The sequence below is a fragment of the Ambystoma mexicanum genome, chromosome 10 (genome assembly GCF_040938575.1).
Source record: "Ambystoma mexicanum isolate Mex_15411 chromosome 10, UKY_AmexF1_1, whole genome shotgun sequence".
Classification (NCBI taxonomy): Eukaryota; Metazoa; Chordata; class Amphibia; order Caudata; family Ambystomatidae; genus Ambystoma; species Ambystoma mexicanum.
Window position 1 is genome coordinate 1,319,799,853 of NC_090932.1, and position 20,219 is coordinate 1,319,820,071.

General features: G+C 45.1%; 1 protein-coding gene across 3 annotated transcripts in view; it reads left to right on the forward strand.

The window, feature by feature from the left end:
- The window catches only part of TTC28 (tetratricopeptide repeat domain 28), a 1,396,661-nt gene that overhangs the window by 1,068,720 nt on the left and 307,722 nt on the right, over positions 1-20,219 (forward strand). The gene's annotated exons all lie outside the window — the stretch shown is intronic.

Genomic DNA, 20,219 nt, shown 5'->3' on the forward strand with positions numbered 1-20,219 from the left:
CTCCTGGTTGGTTCCTGCCTCCTCCTTTCCAACTCTCTGTTCCATTAGGTTCTTAGCTTGGTCAGTGAAGGCCTTTTTGTTGGTACCCCTCTTTGCTTACAATCAAAGTATGCTCAACTCTGGCCACACTCTTATATAGTTTTGCGACTTGAGGTGCTGGTCCCATAATTCTGTGAAGCGCCTTAGATCACTCCCAGCCAAACTAAGCACGAGGTGAGAGGGGGAGGGGCGATACAACCCACAATGAAACCCAGTAAAGCAAAATGAAACACCTTTAAACACTGTAAGGCTTCCGTCGAGGGAATGTTCAGGTGAACACCCTTGTCTGTTATTGAAGTATCCACTGGCTTACAAGGACAGATGGTCCTCTCTACAGTATTTGTTTAGCTCGAGTATGTATGAAGGAATCAGTAGTTGATAAGTTAGGGGTCGATCAATAGTAATTACTTGGATCTGGCCCCTTAAACTAGATATACATACTGTGCCCACTTGAACCAGTTACGCACAGAGATAATGAATGGCATTTACGTAGTGCTGAATGATATGATATGATATGATCGTTTATTTATATAGCGCCTATAAACAAAGTGTTTCAAAGCACTTCAAGGCAAGGGAGGGAACAAGGGAAAATACAACCACATTCTTACAGGCCATGAACAGTAAGGATGTGAAATTAACCATCGTACTCGGCCTGACGACATTTCATATAGTGCAAGAGCTAAGACATAGATAAGGAAGGGAGGGGGAGAGTGGGAAGGAAATGGAAACAAACAGGCAACTACCGTACTAGGCCTGACGACATTTCTGGTAAAGCCGGAGAAAAACAAAAGGTGAGGGAGAGGGGTGCAGAAAGGGAGGGGAGGAACAAAACAAGCGACTATCATACAAGGCCTGACGACATTTCAGATAGTGCTGGAGGGGTGGTGGGGAGGAAAAAAACAGTAATGGGAGGGTGGAGGAAACAGGCGAGGTTACTATCATATTAGGTCCAGGGACAATTCTGATAGAGTAAGTGCATAGAAGAAAGTAAGGGGAGGAGATAGGAAAAGGGAGGAGAGAACAGAGAGTAAGCAGTCAAAAAGAGTGGAGCAGCAAGAGTGGAGAGCGAATACAATTGCAGAAGTCAGTAGTAACACATAATGTTGCAAGCCAGGATCCAAGATGAAGATGGGAACAGCATGATTCAGGGCCACCATGAGTACAAGATACAAAGGAAGTCCAGCATGAGAGTTGAGAAAGAGTGACACACCGTGAATGAATGAAGTCCATAAAAGTCAAATCCAGCATTGGCCACAAGACAGTGATGGTGAAGGAAGGCACCAGGTGGGCGGGGCTTGGTAAGTGGTGAAAAAGAGCAGCAGGCAGGAAGGTACCAGGAGGGTGGGGCTTAGGCCAGGTGACCTAGATCCACTTGCACCTGCTCCTCATCTGCAAAGGAAAAGAAGCTGGAGGGCTCCTTAAGTAGGGAAACAGAGCAGCAAGCAGGAAGGCACCAGGTGGGCGTGGCTTGCTAAGTGGTGAAAAAGAGTGGCAAGCAGGAAGGCACCAGCTGGGTGGGGCTTGCTAAGTGGTGAAAAAGAGTGGCAGGCAGAGGGCACCAGGTGGGCGGGGCTTAGGCAAGGTGACCTAGATCCACTTGCACCTGCTCCCTATCTGCCCAGTATACCCAGTTATATTACAGTAATAACAAGGTAAAGCTCCAACATAGCATAATTATTGAACAGGGTGTACATGGTATTGGTTTACTCTAACAGCTGCATGTTTTCTTTTGTTGTCTTAGACCTCCATCCTGTTTTCTTGCAATACCTTCTATGCACACAAGTGGAAATGTCTTGGTAATTGCATGAATGTCAGGGTTCTTCATTAGCCATATTCATGGACCCCCAGACCTCTTGGTGTGCTCCTTTAGGGAGCCACGCGTTTCTGATTGGTTGAGGCTGACAGTGGTTGTATCCAGGGCGGGGTCAGACCCTGGTCGGATATTCTGTGCTAGTCCCCAGTCTTTGGAGTCTTCCATTGGCCGTTCAAGTACACACTCTGAGATGTACAGAGGGCTCATAGACAACTATCTACCTTTTCCTTGTGTACTCCCAGCTTACCTCTCTTATCCCCTTTTTTGGACTCTGTGGTCCTTCGTCTCCCCCAAAGATATGTGGGGCGCGTCTGGACTCCTTCTCTTTGCACATCCTTCAGTGCTTTTATGTTCTTGCCTCACACATCCTGAAAGCACACATTCATTTTTGAGGCTGCGCGGGTGTGTTTAGGTATGTGCTGAGTGTGGTTGAGGGTGTGGGAGTTCCGGCCGATGGTTTGGAGCATTTAGCTGAGGCTGTCCACGCATCAGGTAAGAGAGTTTATAGATTGTCAAGGCATGCACACTTGGAAGACGGCGTAACTGATCATGGCGTAAATTACACCAATACATGGACATGTGTATGCCTGATTCACAAAAAAAGATGTGCAGATGTTCAGTGTGCTTACGCTTCAGCATACTTTCTGTGAGGTCACGAAACATGGCGGAATTTCCACCAACTTAAATGTGGAGGAGCTCACGGGGAATCGACATATCAAGGGGAGTGTCCTTGACTTTCTGGGTGTTTCAGAAGGGGTGTGTCAGAGAAAATGTAGCTTAAATAGTATTTATTAAACATTACTGCAGGTGCCCAAAACCCTCATGCTGCTTAATCCACACCTACCAGTTTGAGTGTAAGTGTGGTGCGGGAAGTGTGAAAGGGAAAATGTGTGCATGGAAATGAATGGGATTGATGGTGTCAGTGGAGAAGTGTTTCCGCCTGCTGACACATGACAGACAGTTCATGGTGTTATTTCGGTGTGAGAAGCGTGAACGTGAAACCCTGTGCATGGATTGGATGCAAGGAGTATGTGGGCCAGTCTGTGAGAAAAATGCTTTTTGAGCAAGAGGGCGCTCTTTTGTACTGTTTAAGTTGAGGTTTTGACTTCAGAGTGAGACTTTGCCACAGGAATACCTGCTACACCCTCCCCTCCCCCGGTGGATCTTCCGTCCGCGGTTTTAAGCGTAAATGAGCGTCCTTAATGAATTTAATGGAATTTAGCTTGCCTTGCGGTCAACTCTTAGTCACTTGGGATCTTAGTGAATACCAGTTTTCAGTGTAAGTTCTGCTGCATTTACGTGAACCTTAAACGAGACATCACTTCCGCCTGAAGATGGTGTAGTTAGTGATTCGGTCCCCTAATGTTTATGGAATTTGGGTCAGGTCCTCTACTGGACACCATCAAGCCCCACCTTCTGCTCCCTATCTGTCTCCAAGAGATTTCCTACACTGCAAGGCCTTGTTCACGCAACCGTTCATTCACTAACTACTGCGAACTATAAAATGCTTGTTTTTAAAAATATATAATTTCTACATTTGTTTTCCACGCAGACAAAGCCCTACAAATTGAGGCAAAAGCATGATGTTGCTGTGAGTGAGGCCACATACACCGTTCTTTAATTCCATCAGAAAGAATTTGCAAAAAACCAACATCTTCAAAATGGCCGACCATCTTTTCTTTGATAGATGGTAATCCTGGGTGCAGCTGTGAGGGATTTTGCCACTCTGTCATTGCTTTCAGGAGGAACATCATATTATGCAGCACTAAATAAAATCCCAATTATGCAAACACAAGTGTGGTGGGATTTGGGTAATGCCCGGGAGATCTAAGCGAACCGGGGAGCAAGGCCAGCCGAGCATCCCTCCCTCAGTATTTAAGATTCCTCACATGCCCTCGGCGCGCATTAATCAAGAACTCTACATTTCTGCAAACAGACTTCCTGGATCCAGTGATATTAAAGGATCATTTATTCATTTAATATGATGCCCTAAGCATTTTTCTACTTGACTGGCTGCAATATGCCACCTCCGCGGCGCAATCTCAAGAAAAGACCATTGTTTATTCTGCTCGAGCCTCTGCAATATGCATAACATGGTCTTGGCAGCGCGGAGCATTCTTCTGCAGCTCCAAACATGCTGCTTTATTCAGCGGGGAATATCATTTTCCCCCCTCTCCTTTTAAGGCCTTTGAAGACGCCTCTATGTTTCATCGCCAGATGCAACCGGTGTGGCAGGTACCTGGGACCTCAGAGAACCAGTGGGGCTTCTTCTTTAACCACCTTTAGAAATAGAAATGAGACTAGTATATGTTATGCAGAATCCAGCACAAGGATAGTAAACCAGGGGTGAGCTGGATTACAAAAAAGATTCTTTATCTCGGGAGGATAGCTCAGCGGCAACATGCTCGCCTTGGATGCTAGACGGCACGGAGCAACACGGGTTCGATCCTTGGATCTGTGCTTAGAAACCTATGGGTATTAAGCACGTTATAAATAACCTATCATATCACCGTGGGGATAATCAGCTGATCACAGGGATTGCTGCTGCTTTTCCGCCTCAGTCGCCACTGCAGCGCTGTGTTCAAAAGACTGGACGTGGTGTAGCGGGTCCGCCAAGATCCCTTTCCCGGGGTAGTCATTATCCAACGGGTCCTCCACCGGCTTCACACTGCTCTGGCTGTCTTGGAGTCCTGATGGTGTCATACAAATGCCATTGAGAATTAGTGCCGCGTAGCAGTGGCGTAACACAAAATGTGGGGGCCCCCCTGCAAGCCATGCTGAGGCCCCCCCGCCCCCAACTCGGCAACAAATCACTGGCCGCGCCAAACTCTGGGCCGGCATGGATTATCACGCTTGAGAAATACGCATAAATGTACTGCTGAAGGGATATGCCGCACACTGCACTAGGAGAAAGATATAAATATGTGTTTTTATGCAATGTACAGCACACTTTCTGAGAAAAATTGCCTAAAAAGCCAGAGTGTTTGCAATTGTTTTGTAGGATAACACCAATCCAATAGATGCAAGTCACCAACAGTGCATAGGAACATTAATACTTTTCTATTAAAAATGCCATGCCACAATGAAAACATGTCCAACTGGCTACACAATGTAGACCACTGCAGACACGTAATATTGTTACAGTGAAGTATGCCAGGCCACATTTAGACATACCTAGACTGGTTGCGCCAAAATGCCAGTCGAAGCAATAACACTCATCAAGAAGAGAACACACATTCCAGCCTGTGGCCTCTAACAACACGGCCAAACTCTTTAAAATCTGCAAGGAACTGGTCAATCCTGTTGCGGTTTTTACCTTTCCTGTTCCCTCCGAGGCCCTCTGTATGGCTCTGTCATCTCACTTCTCTGCTAAAACTCAGGATATCCTGTCCTTCATCTCCTCTTCCTCTCCCTCTTCCTCTCTCGGCCCCCCTTTGGTCATCTCTACCTCTCTTCCTCCTTTCTCCTCTTTCTCTATGACAACACCCAACGAGGTTTCTAGACAAGTCCTATCTATGAAAGTGTCATCCAAACAGGTGCTCCCCTGCTCCTCCAAAACCATCAAGGACCATATTGACACCCTCGCTCCAGCCTTGGCCGATTTCTGTAATCACTGTTTTGCCACTGGAATGTTCCCCTACCCCCTTAACCACTCCCTTATGCACCCACTCCTCAAGAAGCCATCTGCCGATCCTGTCTTCCCGGAAAACTATTGCCCAATCTTCATCACCCCTTTCCTGGGCAAACTGTTGGAAACGCTGGCCATCGCCCAGCTTACTCTCCACACAGTATCTGTTGGTTGGCTCGTTGACCTTCAGTCTGACTTCAGAGCTGCCAGAGGCACAGGAACCGCTCTCCTGAACATCCGTGAAGACCTGCTCTCTAACCTTGATTCCAGCATTCCTTCTGTCCTCATCCTCCTTGATCTTTTGTCTGCTTTCGACACGGTCAAACACGCCATCCTGATCAATCCTGATCAATCGACTCCATGAGAACCTGGGCATCACAGATCAGGCCCTTGGATGGCTGACCTCCCCTCCCCTTGGACAGCCCCTCCCAGGACCAAATTGGTCCCTTTCTCTCCGCTCCATCCTCTCACCATGGTTTTTCAACCTCTACTTGGCCCTTTCGGCCCACCTGAACTCTACCTTCTCCTCTAAGTTTCAGTGTTATGCGGCTGACACTCCGATTTCCTTCAGGCTCCCCTCACACTCCTCTACTCTCTCGCTCATTCCTGACTGTCTATCCGCGATTCAGGATTGGTGTGCAGCCAACGATCTCTTCCTTAATGTCAGTAATATGGCGATCCTTCTCATTTGGACTGCTGCCCCTGCTTTCCCTCTCTCACTCTGGCTGCCCGCCTTGGGCCCTTCCTGTGAGGCAAACAACCTTGGTGTCATCTTTGAATCCACTCTCTCTTTCTCTCCTCACATCTCAGACGTCGCCAAGACGTCCCACTACCAGCTGCTCCGCCTCAAAGGAACTCTTCCCTTTCTTACTTTCCGCCAGAAGCTCACAGTCTCCAGAGCCCTGGTTCTCTCTAGGCTGGACTACTGCAACAGCCTCTTTCTCAATCTGCCTTCCTCTACTCTCCACCCTCTGCAACTAATCCAGAACAGGACTGCAAGACTTATCCTTGGCCTCAAGCCCAGGGATCCTATCTCTCCAGTCCTGAAATCTCTCCACTGGCTCCGAGTTGCTGCAAGGATCAAGTTCAAACCCCTTTGCATTGTCCACAAGGGTTTCTAGGTCTGGGGCCTGCACTACATCCAACGCTCTCTTCCAAAATATCTTCCTTCTAAAGCCCTTCGCTCAGCTACCTACAACTCTCTAAGGGTTAGACACTTCTCCAGGCAGAGAGTGGGGGTAGATCTCTCGCCTCTGCAGGTGCCTCCCTCTGGAATAGCCTCCCTGCCCCTCTCAAACTTGAGCTGGACCACCTGAAGTTCTGGAAGCAGCTCAAAAATGATCTCTTCTCCTCTGCTTTCTCTCTCTCCCTCCCCTGCTGGCCTACCTGACCTACCTGTCTGCTGTACCGACTGGTTGCTTGGCTACCCTCAGAGTCTCACTGAGTCCAGACTCTTTCTTGATCAGTCACCCTTGCACTGCCTCTGGGCCTACCAAGCACTTAGGGGCTGTAACTGTAACTCTACAGTCCCTTGTTCGCCTTGCAATACCCAAAGCCATGCTGCTCTGGTTGCACTTGCTCAGAGCATTGCTGCCCTCTTTTTGCATCACCTCTCCCTTGCACTTCCCCCCTCCCTTTCCCCTTGCACTTCTCGTTCTTGCACCTGCACGATCTGAATGACACAAGACTTAGTAAGATCGTTTGTCTTGTCCTCCCTCTATTTTCCCACCCTTGTCTTGTTGCGCCTAGAAACAATTGTGTACCGGCGTGCTATAAATGACTTATGTCATATCATTTGATCACAGATGCTCACAAAAATATACAATGCCGCAGTAAGAAACGGCTAGACTGGCAGCACCCAAATGGCTGTCTACCCAGGTAATTCACTTAGCAGGACTGCTTTATCGGAAATGCCCAGTTAAAAAAAAAGTCATACCAAACTGAGGAATGAATACACTGACTTCACCAAAATGCCTCTCTAGCCACTAATACCACATATCATGCCTGCTTAACCTGGACATCGACAGCATTATGATTTGTTGCACTATCCTGCCTCCCACACATCCGCTCTCCCTACCACCCCTACCCCAACCTCCAAAATCAGCTCCTTGGCCCAGAATGGCCTCCATGTCACTCTTCCTTGTCCCAGAGCTTACGTATGAGGCTCTTTGCCTCATAGGTAAGTACAGCGATGAGGAAGAGCGGGACTAGGAGTAATGAAGAGTACAGGTAGCTAAGTCAGGCATTACCTCCATGCACTTCTACCCCATCCCAGTACTTGTGTATGAGGCAGAGTGCCTTATACACAAGTACTTTCTCATACACATTGGGATGAGGAAGAATAGGGCTAGGTGTAATGAGTAATCAAGGCATTAAACACAAGTATTGGTGCAACGCCATTGAGTTGACTGGGATTCAGCACTCCCCCTCGCCCTGAAACTTTGGGCTATGTTTGTTGACTCGACCTGGCTGACCTTTAGAGCAGTTGCCAGACAGAACTGGGCACAGATGTTAAATGGCACCTGGGTTTCACTGTTAACAAGAGCCCTGCAAATACTAACATAAAGCATTTCACTGTTAGTAATTGCTTTCAAATGCCAAATGTTTTATGCAATTGTAATTGTGAAGTGGGTTTAATACTTGCATGCCAGGAGACCACTAATTCTCACAGCAGTCCATAAGTGGGTGCTTTCAACCTTAAAGGAGAGAGTTAACTGCTTGTAACATTGAAGCTGCACTAGAATAGTCTCATTAAAATGAGTAAAGAAATTAGATGCCCCCAAACAAATAAGTTTGCCCCTCCCCCACCGCCCATGAAGTTAGCTCCTCTCCCAACATTTGAAGGGTTAGCCCCCCGAAATGTAGGTTTTGTTGCGCCCCTGAATTCAAGTACACACCAATCAGTATATACTCACACGCACACCCAGCCATCCATACATTTAAGTGTGCATTATTTCACCATACATGCACACCCAGGCAGCCACCCGTACATTTAAGTGTGCTCCCTTTCACCATAGAGGCACACACACTGAGGCAACCAACCATACATTTAAGTGTGCACCCTTTCACCGTACACTCACACAGGCAGCCACTTATACTTTTAAGTGTGCACCCTTTCACCACACAGGAACACCCAGGCAGCCAGCTATACATTTAAGTGTGCACCTGTTTACCATACACTCACACACGCACACATCATGGGGTTAAGGGGAGCGCTAATACTTCAAAATGAAATTGGGCCTCATTACAAATATGCCGGTCCGGAAACAACGGTGCCGGTAAGCTTACCGGCACTGTTGTTTCCGGACCAGCATATTACAGCTCTGCGGGTGGTTGCCATCCCACCCGCCAGGTCAGACCTGCCGGGCAGAATGGCACCCACCCGCAGAGTTTTCATGGAAGCACCGGCACCATTATTAACGGTGCCAGTGCTTCCGTGGTCCCCATTCCTATGGAAATTGGGACTTACCATTTGCCGGCGCCTGACTTCCCGGACCGCTGGGGTTGTAATCCCCTGGTGTTACTGGGAAGTTGGGCACCAGTAAATCATTACGGGTCCGGCGGCAACCTGCCGGTAGCACCGGCACGGTTATCGCCAAACCCGTAATGAGGCCCATTGTTTCTTCTTGAAGTAACTCTGACTTCATAAAGAAATTATTTCTGTTAAGGACCAAACCATAAAGGAAATAATTTCTTTGTGAAGGCAGAGTGACTTCAAAAATAAACTATTTCTTTTTGAAGTCATAGGGCTCCCTCCACCCCATGACATGGAGGCCTCGAGCCTAGCGTCTTCCATGCCATGGGGAGGGCAGAGCCCTCGGACTTCAAAAATACATGTTCTTTTTGTAGTCACTCTGCCTTCATAAAGAAATTATTTCTGTTACAGAAATAATTTCTTTTTAAATGAAGACTGAATTTAAAAAGAAAAAAATATATATATTTTTTTAATTCCAGAGGGGCCCCCTCCCAGGACATGTGCTGGCGGGACCCCCCGCACCGCAGGGGGTATGGGGGCCCCTGTTACGCCAGTGCCGCGTAGGGCTGGTTGATTTCTGGCCAGTATTGAACCAGAGTCTTCTGGTACAGGAATCCACTTGTGTCAGTATAGTTAGAGGTTTGGGTGCATTTTCATGGGGCTCACACCCGGCGACTGGTGCACCGCATTGCAAATGTTCGCCACTACACCAGCCAGACGTCTCTGCTGATCAGGAGCTCACAGTGATGGAGACTTTCAAACTGCTCCTCCAGTAGTTTGTAATGACCAAGTTTGTTCTCCCATTGGTAACCATGGTTTCCATTGGGCGTAACAGACTTTGCACCACCTTCCAGTAGTGTGTACCAGTAGTTTAATAAGGAAACAATATGTTCTTCACCAACTAAGACAATCTGTCCATTTTGGTTTCTCCCCCATTATTGTCAGGGCATTTGCACTGGTTGCTTCTCCCATTGATCAGGACCCTTAACTTGAGAGTAAATGAATGCCTCTATCATAACCAGGTTCTACCTATTGGAGACAGTGATGAGTAGAACGTCCCTGGCTGTAGAACAATTATGACATTATTGTTTAAAGTAGCATTACAAATAAGCATGTGCATGGACGCTGCACCCTTTCCAGTGCCCTGACAAGCTCGAGTGTACTTGTATTTACTCAAAGACGTTGTAGAGATCCCCAGGCTGTTATTGCCACCATGCAAGTGAAAGAATCTTTTTCACAAGAGTTTATCTCCACTGTTTGTTTATTTTACCTTGTTGTTTGGTTATCCATTAGCTGACTAAATTAATAATCAACTACTCCACTTCATAACATCCAAATGGACTACTTGACTTAATCCCAACATTCTTGACTTAACCCCAACATTTCATATCCCTTTTAATGGTGGGGGACTCCCAGTCCCTTGTTAATCATCCCCAAACACTCCTACTCTCACTTCTAGCCATAACAATTGAAAATGTGATATATTATATTCACTGAATAAACTTGGCTAAAGGGATGTTATGGTTAAGTTACACTGATAAAAACCTAAACAATTCTCTGAAAAAATGTTGTTAAAGGGACGTTATGTTTAAGTTGGACTGATAAAAAACCTATGAAATTCACTGAGGCGACGTTATGGTTGCAAGGTAAAATTGAAAAACCAAATAAATTCACCAGTTGTGGCAAGCTATGCAACCATAACTCGCACCACCGCCGTGAACTGCTAAGACTGCCACTCAGGACATCAAAGATGACATCACAAATGATCATCACTTCCCACATCTGCTGAATTTCAAGGGTTTTGTTGTGTTAAATCTGATCACCTTAACTGTCCTTCAACTAAAGGTTTTTCAATAATATACATATGTTATGATTCAGACTATTAAAAACAATCCTAAACCATACTCCAGCACTCATAGATGTCAAACAGGTGTTTGTTTCATTTTATAATTTTTAATTATATTGATGTATACATTCTTTCTATGGTATGTCTCTCATCTTAATATTAAAAGATATCTATACTCAAAGAAAATGTACTTCAGCAAAAGGGCTTTATGAAAACGGAACTTGAGAAAGTAATGCATGTAAGGTCTTGCTCTCCTTGAAGTAGTGGTGGTGGGTTTCCGTCATGTACCCTAGAAGGATAAGAGGAGGCCCCCCAATGGATAATGCAGCTAGGCCTCAAATAGTCTGGTGTGAGCAGTTAAACCAGCATCTATTTGCCTGTAGTTAATCCACCCAGGTAGTTCTCCATTTGGTTACATTGGATATTTATTTTTGTGTAGTAAAGGAGATGAATGAAAGGGAACCGGCACATTGTAGAGAAGGACACACCCTCAGACCAGAAAATGGTCTACTCCTATGAATCCTTGTAAATTATGTGAGGGATGGAGTCAGTATAATACCTCTAAAGGTTGGTAGAAAAGTGAACAGTGTTCAAAGGAAAGTGAGGAGTGCAAGCAGAAAGCTACTGACCTGCTCTTAAGCTATCACTTTACCAATAGAATCTGTTATTTTCAGAAGCGTCAAGAAACTTCAGTGAAAAGGAACTAGTCAAAACTTTAACATGAGACATGAACTGAAGTCGCCTTCATCTCATTAACTCGAAGGGGGGCTCAACAATGTGTTTGTTCTTTGTGGATTCAGAACATAATCTCTAGAGGGTTCATCACTATGAAATCCTAGTACACTTTTTCTATTTTATTATTTGACAGCCTATTCTCTGTGATAGTGGGTTTGGTTTAGTCCAGGACAAGGGAAGTTCTGTGGGTTTTTCTGGAGATTTAGACCACCATAAGAATCATTGTTGTTACCCAAATTCCAATGTGGATGCCCAGGTTGACCTGCCAGCTTTGTAGGAATAGCTTTTCCCAAATGTTGTTTAGCAGGTTCCCCTCTGGCACGTGCCCGCCTGTATTCTTTCAAGAAAGTTGATCCATCCACTGTAATCTCCTTTCCTTTTGTAATTGTCTGATATTTTTCTTCTAAGAAATGACAATCCTGCTTTTTAGGGGTAACCTACTGTTTTGGGGATCTCCCAGGTATGCCAGAGCGATGCTGGGAGTCTGCAGACTTGGAGGGCCCAACACCCTCCTCAGGACAAATGGCAGACTCAGTCAACGGCAAGTAAAAGCTGTGGTTTATTGCAAATTAAACCAACAGGGATCAGTACAAGAACATAGGAAGATTCCAGAACAGCTCAAGATTCCATGGCATGCAGGCCGGTTTTCTAGCACTGTTACGTCATCACCCGGGCCCTTCCCCTAAAAATCTATCTCCGTGGGGGATTGGCCACTCAGAGTCTGTACCACCTATAGTGGACCCTATAGGTGTTATTCTACTGGTCCTCGCATGTTAGGTGGCTGGCCTGTCCCATCCCCAAGAAACTATCTATTACATTGTTGCAGAGTAGTGGGTTTACCATTGGTCCTTGCCCTTTGCCATCCACCCCTTGAATACTAAAGTGTGATTGGTTAGAGCTGATGCCCCAGCCCTGGGAATCGAGTGAGTTCTCAGCTCACTGTGCACCTCTTCAAGGTGATGTGAACGATTATGTGTCTGTATTGTAACTTGTGTACACCACCTTTGCCTATGAGAATATTCCCCTTACGGTTGCAACACTCGTTGGAATCTGTGTCTGGTTTGCTGAGATCGGCTCCTCTTTCTCACTGTGGATGACTGTCCATTGTCTTGCTTGGCTGTATCACATGTTTAGAGACCACAAATTTGAACTTTGCAGCTCACAATTATGTGTATTTATTCTGTTTCTCTGCAGCTGGTCCTTTTGTCATTTGGGGATTGGAATGTGTCTTCATATCTCCGATCTTGGCTGTGGGCCTGTCTCACACATCATGCTCTCTGTGCAGCTTTTAGTCAGCTCTGCTTGTCTCATGCGCTGTGGCCTGAGGCCTGTTGTAGTTTTCTTAAACCTTAAAATGCAGTTTCTACATTGTTCATGTTGTGCTACCTTCCCTATGGGTGAGCTATATGTGGTTTGATGAGGTTCCATATGCACTCCTGTATGTGCACACGACTGATAGTCTTTAAGCATCAGCATAAAGCATTGACAGTAGGTATATTCATCTGTCCTCTAGCTATATAACTGTACGCTCATGTCCTTCATGTATACAAGTGTGTGTTTAGGTGGTGCAGTGCGGCCTGCCGATGTGCTTCATGTCTAACGTTGCTATGTCATGGTGCCATTAATGACGTCAGCACCATGGCTTCTTGGTGCTCAGTCGAGGCTGTGCATATAGCCTTCCCTGTCCACGATCACATGCTCTTCTCCGACACATGGAAAGATTTGCATTGTATTTGGTCTGCATGGCTGGATGAGAGGATACCTTTCAGTGTATTTGTCAATCATTGGTGCACTCAGGATCTGTCCACAATAACCTCGGTGGCTGTGAGCATTTCTGGCCTTTTGTTCCATCGTGAGCTTCGTTGGATGGAGGGGTGGTCTCGGGACCCCCGGGACTCCCACTTCACTACAAAATGATATGGGTGCTTACATTGGGGAGAAGTCTATCCAAGTTTCAGCTTGGTTTCTAAAAGGTTTTTATTTGGTTTTTAGGATTTGTCACTAGGGGGCATGCTGATCTATGGGTTGACCTTATAAAGTATAAAACACATAGACAAATCTATTTCCACAAGTAATTTGCATTGGTTTCACATGTTTACAACAACCCCTACTGGTTGCTGTAAACTTGTTCAATACGTTTTCGTTGCCCATGGTCAAATAGCACAGCGAATAAAGCGCTTGCTTTGACATCCGTGCAGAGCCTGCTGATGCAGGTTCGAATGCAGGTAGGGCCAAACTCAGCCTTTCATCCTTCCAAGTTCGATAAATGAGCACCACACACTTTGGGTAATAATAAGCAGCGCTCAGATGCCTGAGGGTTCGTAGCACTATATAAAAAGTTATTGTTATTATTATTATTATTATTATTATTATTATTATTATTATTATTATTATTATGGTCCATCTCCACCCTTTTTTCTGTTTTTGGGGATCCCCATATGTCACCTGATCTCCCCTACTGCCCTCACACTATCCCGAACACCCACACTTAACCACTTAACTGCTGAGCTTCAATCAAGTCTATGCAAAAAGGACAAGTATACTCGTCCTTGGCACTTAACCCTAACATGCATATCCACAGCATATGATTTGCAAAACGAGCCCACCTGAGCGCCTGCAGACTGCCTCTGTGGCAGTAGCGGTGCGTGTTATAAGTCATCATAACATACCATGACATCTGTGAGTTTCCAAGTAGGGAATTGGCAGAATGTGTCCCTTTTAAGTGTCTGTGGTGATAGTCTCTGATATGTTGTTTGAGGGGAATACATGCAAAACGTCTCAGCTACTATGAGATAGTTCATTGAGTAAATTGCCAGCTCATTTCAGAGGCCTGTGTGGACCCTATATTCACATTGTGAATTTCAGCCTTCTGGTTTCGATACATTGGCTGCCTTCCTACTGGTCACAATAATCCCTTATAGCACCTCTAGAGCTCTTTGTGCATTGCTATGACAAACTTATTTAGTAGAGCCCTTGTGCGCCTAATGGACTTCTTGGCGCTTATGCCACTGATCATGCTCAGGTTGTGTTCTTATCACACCTTTCTGTCTGTGGCCTCATTGTATGAAAAACTCTTTCCTATTATGCTGTTTTGATGTGTTCTCTGTATTCCCATGCTGCACAGGGACGATCTGGATCATTCTGCTTTCAAATTCTTAGTATCCCCACTTACTCAGGAACAGAAAAGGCACAGTGGAAAAATAATGTGTCTTTTTCTAGAAGGACAGATTTTTGTGTGTATGAAAAGGAGAACAGTTCTCCTAGGTGAATACCAAGTGATGCAGTGTCCCACAGGGCGACTGGGCCCTGGTCCCCTCCTTTCCTAGGTGCTGAATCTCAGATTTAAGATGCCAAGAATGCACAGGTGTTATGACAAGGAACGCCCCAGTCAACAGAGCTGCATCCAAAACCAACACATACATTACCTTTATATTATCACTTAGCTGAGCGATTGTGAGACATCGCGCGGCATCCGCAATGCCACCACCTCTCTATTGATGCCTGAGCATATGTACGATAGGTTTTAAATGCAATGGCAGCACCTGAGGGCCAGATAGAGTGATTCATTAAAAACCTTGCAATTGAATGACCGCCACGGAACACCCATAACACAGTCAGCTTTCTTAACTCGCTTATTTTTTCATTTGTTTCTTATGGTGTCAACATTTTTAGCTAATGTTTTCACTGTTTGTCAGGTGAACCGCCATTTGTCATTACAGATCAATTTCTTACTTTCACTGACCAACCCCCACACACAGGAGAATTATTGAAGAGGAGATCCGGAGTATATGGTTAAAGCCTTTGCTGAGTTGGTCTACACAAGCCCTTAACCTTCCTTTAAGTTGTTTACCACTGTGATTATAAATACATGTCGCACACAAGTCACGGCCTGGGCAACCAGCAGGGGAGCGAGTAAGCCATGGGCTGTTAAGATTTGGCAGGAAAGCGAGATGCTAGCTGGGCCTGGTACGCAGCATTTGCCATCATTTTCTCTGTTTCTGTGTCTGCACGTATTGTTTCTCCTATTTAAAACTCTAATTGTTTCACTACACTTTTCAGGTAACCAGGGGTGACAGTTATAATTAGAGGTTTCAGCTTCCTGCCTTGCCAAAGCAAAATCATGCCTGCAGACTGCTTTCCTTTCCCAATGCGCGTGCGCCTCAGGGAGGAGGCCCAGCAGGTAGCTTGGCGTCTAATGTCTCTCTTCAGCACAGACACGCCTCTGATGCTAGCGGGTACTGACAGTCCCGCTGAGCTACGCGCAACGCCCACCCCTTGCTAGACAACTGTGCTTTTGAAGCAGTAAATTGAAGACATTGGAAACATGATTACTTCTTAAAAAGAAAGTGAGTTAAGCAGGATTTAAATTCAAAATGCCTGCTTTCATAGAATATTTAAAAATGTGTCCTTTCCTTCCCTTGGTCCTACTGGAAAATAACTGATGTGACCCTCTCTTAAGATCAATGCCCTTCCAATCTATGTCCATTTTAACAAATTGACCTATCATTTATTTATTTATTCAGTTCTAGTGCGCCGGAGCCCGCAGGCATCAGGGCGCAGAAGAGAGAAGGAGAAGCGAAGCAGGGTAGAGAGGGCAGAGAAATTGGGGATAGAGTAATATTCTCAAAGAGGATGGTTTTCAACTTTTCCGGAAGCTCAGCAAATTTTCCTCCACGCGCAAAACATTCGGAAGTTTATTCCACTGCTTGGCGACCTGGACAGTAAAAGACCTGCCCTTACCTCTCGCTCTTTTGCTCCTGGTAGCCGACAGGCAGGCCCCATTACTTGATCTGGTGGTTCTTGAATCTTAACACAAGCTTTCAGGTGCCAGGAACCTGGCCATATAGGCATTTAAGGACTAGTGTCATCGTCTTAAAATCGATGCATGCTTCCACCGGGAGCCATTGCAGACTCTTTCTGTGGGCAGAGATGGGTTCATGCCTGGGTACGTTTTTGACAATCCGTACAGTGTCATTTTGAAGTACCTGCAGGTGCTTTAAGCCATTTTTATTGACCCCCGATCATCAGCGCATTGCAATAATCAATCCTTGGCATTATCAGTGCACGTACCAGTGTGGCACAGTTAGGTTCTGAAACATAGGGCCTTACTAGTCTCAGAAGCCTAAGAAAATATTGGGCTTTATTTGTGACATTTACAATATGAGCATCTAAGCTCAAAGATGATTCAAACGTAACACGCAATGTCTTCACTTTACCGACTGCCCTAATAAGATGCTTCTCAATAATAAAACCTGCCTACTGACTGTGCAATTTTGCTCTGGCTTGGGACGAGCCAAATGGCATGAGCTCAGTTTTGGTGGCTTTCAGGCACATCCCATTATTGGCCATCCAGTCCTGTATTATGGTGCAAACCTTATTTACTCTCTCAGCATCCTCTATGGAATTGCTGCTCTGTTCAGAAATGAGCTGAGTATCATCTGCATAATGAGTGAAGTGCACACCCAACACTTTCAAGAGGTCACAGAGTGGGTGGCACAAGACATTAAAGAGGGAGCGGGATAGGCAGGTGCCTTATGGCACACCACATTTAAGTGACTCATCAAGAGAGCAGGCATTACCCCAGACGACCATAGGCATTCGTCCGGTCAGAAAAGATTTAATCCAGGCGACTGCCTCTGTTGAATAACTGGCAGCCCTTGCCAGGCCACCTAGCAATTTATCATGGTCAACAAGGTCAAAGGCTGCTGACAGATGTAACAACATTAGCAGCCCGCCTTGCCATTATCCTTAATCTGGAGCATTTCCGATTGCATATTCAGTAATGCACTCTCTGTGCCATAGCAAGTTCTGAAGCCTGACTGTCGTGGATGTAAAGCTCCAGATACTTCCAGGAAATCCTGAAATTGGGAGGTGGCCACTTTATCCAGAACCTTTAGCAGAAAAGGGGCACTAGAGATGGGTCTGAAATTAGAATAAGCTTTTTGATCCAGCCCTGGTTTCTTTAACAATGGAGTTACTGAGACCGTATTCAGAGCTTTATTAACACAGCTTTCCCTAAAACTAGAATTAGTAAGGTGTACAAGGAAGGGGAGAAATAATTCCTTATTGGCAAGAATGATCTTCGACGGCAGGGTTTCCCCCACACAAGTAGTAGGTCTAATTTTGTTCATAATATTTTTCAGGGTCTCTGTCCAGATGTGGTTGAAACTAAAAACTGTTTTATCAAACTGGACCGACTAGACGGGGGCAGTGAGTTCCATTCTGCCTAACTTCTCCATAATATGAGATTGAGCTACAGTTATTTCATGGGTCGAAAGCTTTCTGAATTGCTTCACAATCCAGGTTGGTAGGGTAAAATTGATGCAACATTGCCTTTGGTTTTTCAAGGTCCCGAAGCATCGGAAAAAGCTTCTTGGAATCATGTTCAGCCTGGGCGATTTGATTGTCAAGATAGGTTCTTTTAGCATGCAAAATCTCTGTTCGATACAATTTTTCCAGGGTTTTCAATTTTTCCAGGGTTTTCAATTTTTCCCTATTGACCAGAGACTGATCCTTCATTCAGACTCAATCTGCTTTCATCTTTTTCCATTTTTGACCCGTAATGCTTCGGAGAACCACTTCTTATCATCAGACCTTTCCCTAACAGTCTTAGATGTCACTGGTGCTATGTGATCTAATAATTTGGTAAAAGGTCTATCAAAGTCCAGGACCAAGTTGTCCGGGGAGTTCTGATCAGACGAGGATTCCATAAGTTTTAACAGACAGGATTCCAGGTCTTCTTGACAAACTTTTTTGTAATTTCTGCTGGATACAGTGCAGCAGGGGTTGTTTTTCTGAAGCATAGGGGTGGGCAATACAAAGTGGAAAGCCACAAAAAGATGATCAGACCAAATACAAGGTTGAACAGATGGGGGGCTAAAGTACACATTTCTGCTGGTTACCCAATCCAGCACATTACCCAGCTTGTGTGTGGGATCACTACTACTATCAATAGGGAATGTATTACGCTCAAACAGTTGGACAAACTGGGTAGCCTCAGTGTCAAAGGGTTTCCAAGCCACCTATTGAAATCACCCAGCAACACAGTTCAGATGTTGGGTTTATGTAAGGATGACAAAATGTCACATAGATCCTCCAGAAATGAAGGGGTGTCATGAGGGGGCAGTAGATCAGTATCATTTTAATGCAGCTATTACATGTCGGGTGGTTTTAAATAAAATGATTTTGCATCCCTTACATGTGATGGGTACCTGAACAAAATGCAGCTGTGTACCAGCCAACATGGCTACCTCTCTCCCCTACTACCCTCCCTATTTTGCTCAAAGAAGGTATAACTAGGTGGTGTTGCTAGATCAATATTGGGTCCGCACGATTCCAGCAGCCAGGTTTCAGTGAGACCCATAATGTCGACTTGCTATTCAACTATATAGTCTCTAACATCTAGTTTGTTTGTTTGTTTGTTTGCTTATTGATTTTGTATGGCATGCCAAACCCGAATGTAGCTGGGCACAACAGAGAACAGAAAGGCATGACTACTTAAAAGCTTAGTTACAGGATAAGGCACAATGAGAATATGATACACTATATTTGATAAATCAGATAAAAGGGATATACATATATACAGTCATATTAGGTAGCCAGGATAAGAGTTTAGGCATGGTTCACCTTAGTTGTCATTGGATCGTAGCCATGTGAGGGTATTCCGCCTGAAGCTATAGTAGGATTGGTCCTTTCTAATGTTGAGTGGGAGAGTATTCCAGTATTGGGCTGCCTTGACGGGGAAACTGCTGCCACCTTTTCTTTTTGTCTCAATTTGGGTATCTGTAGGCAGTAGTGCATGCTTGTCTAAGGATCTAGTATTGAGAAGTGCCATAGTAACAGGCCTAATGTCACTCCCGTTTGAAGCTCCCTGTCCCGTTGACTTAAGATCTTGCAGCAGGATCTCACTCTGGACCGGCATTGCGGCCACGTCTGGGGTAGAACCACTTCTCACCTCAGTGTGGGCCTTATTGCAAGAGATCAGAAGCATCACCCAGAGGTGTCAGTTCTGGCGCGCCCTACGTGGTCTCGTGCAGACTTGCTTGACCCTGAGGCGCCTGATACCTCCCTAAATGCAGCCCCAAACTACAAGCTTGCTGGGACGTGCAGTTCTATGCGCCCACAGAGTTTACTAATGTGGCACAGGCGAGTCTTCCCAGGCGCGATCAGCATCTGACACGGGAAAAACAGGATACAATAGCACATAATTAAAGCACATCAGATAAAGAGAACTCACAATAAAATGCACAAAAATGGTTTTGTGGCAAATTAAAATCTAGGTGAATCACAGAGATAAAAAAAGTGTTAAGCACAACTAAAAATATCAATTTAAAAGATAGTACGATCAACTCAGCAATAAAATAAATGCACAAATTCTAATCGCAGGGTGACATGAATACACCTAACCAAAAAGTTATTTTAATTCACTCCTTATTACCAACCTTCAGTTGTAGATTTCAAGATTTGGGTCGGATCTAATTTAATTTAGGTCACTACCAGACTTGTTTGTATTTTGTTTACTTTCATTTTGGTTGCAACAGGCCTTGTTAATTGAATGTACTTTGCTATTTGCCTTTATCATTTCATTGTGTTTATAATGCCACTTGTTATTTTAAGATTAGTCACTTTCATTTATTGTAGGTTGGTTATGGCCAGGCTTGATTTTGTTTGTTAGCTGCCTTAT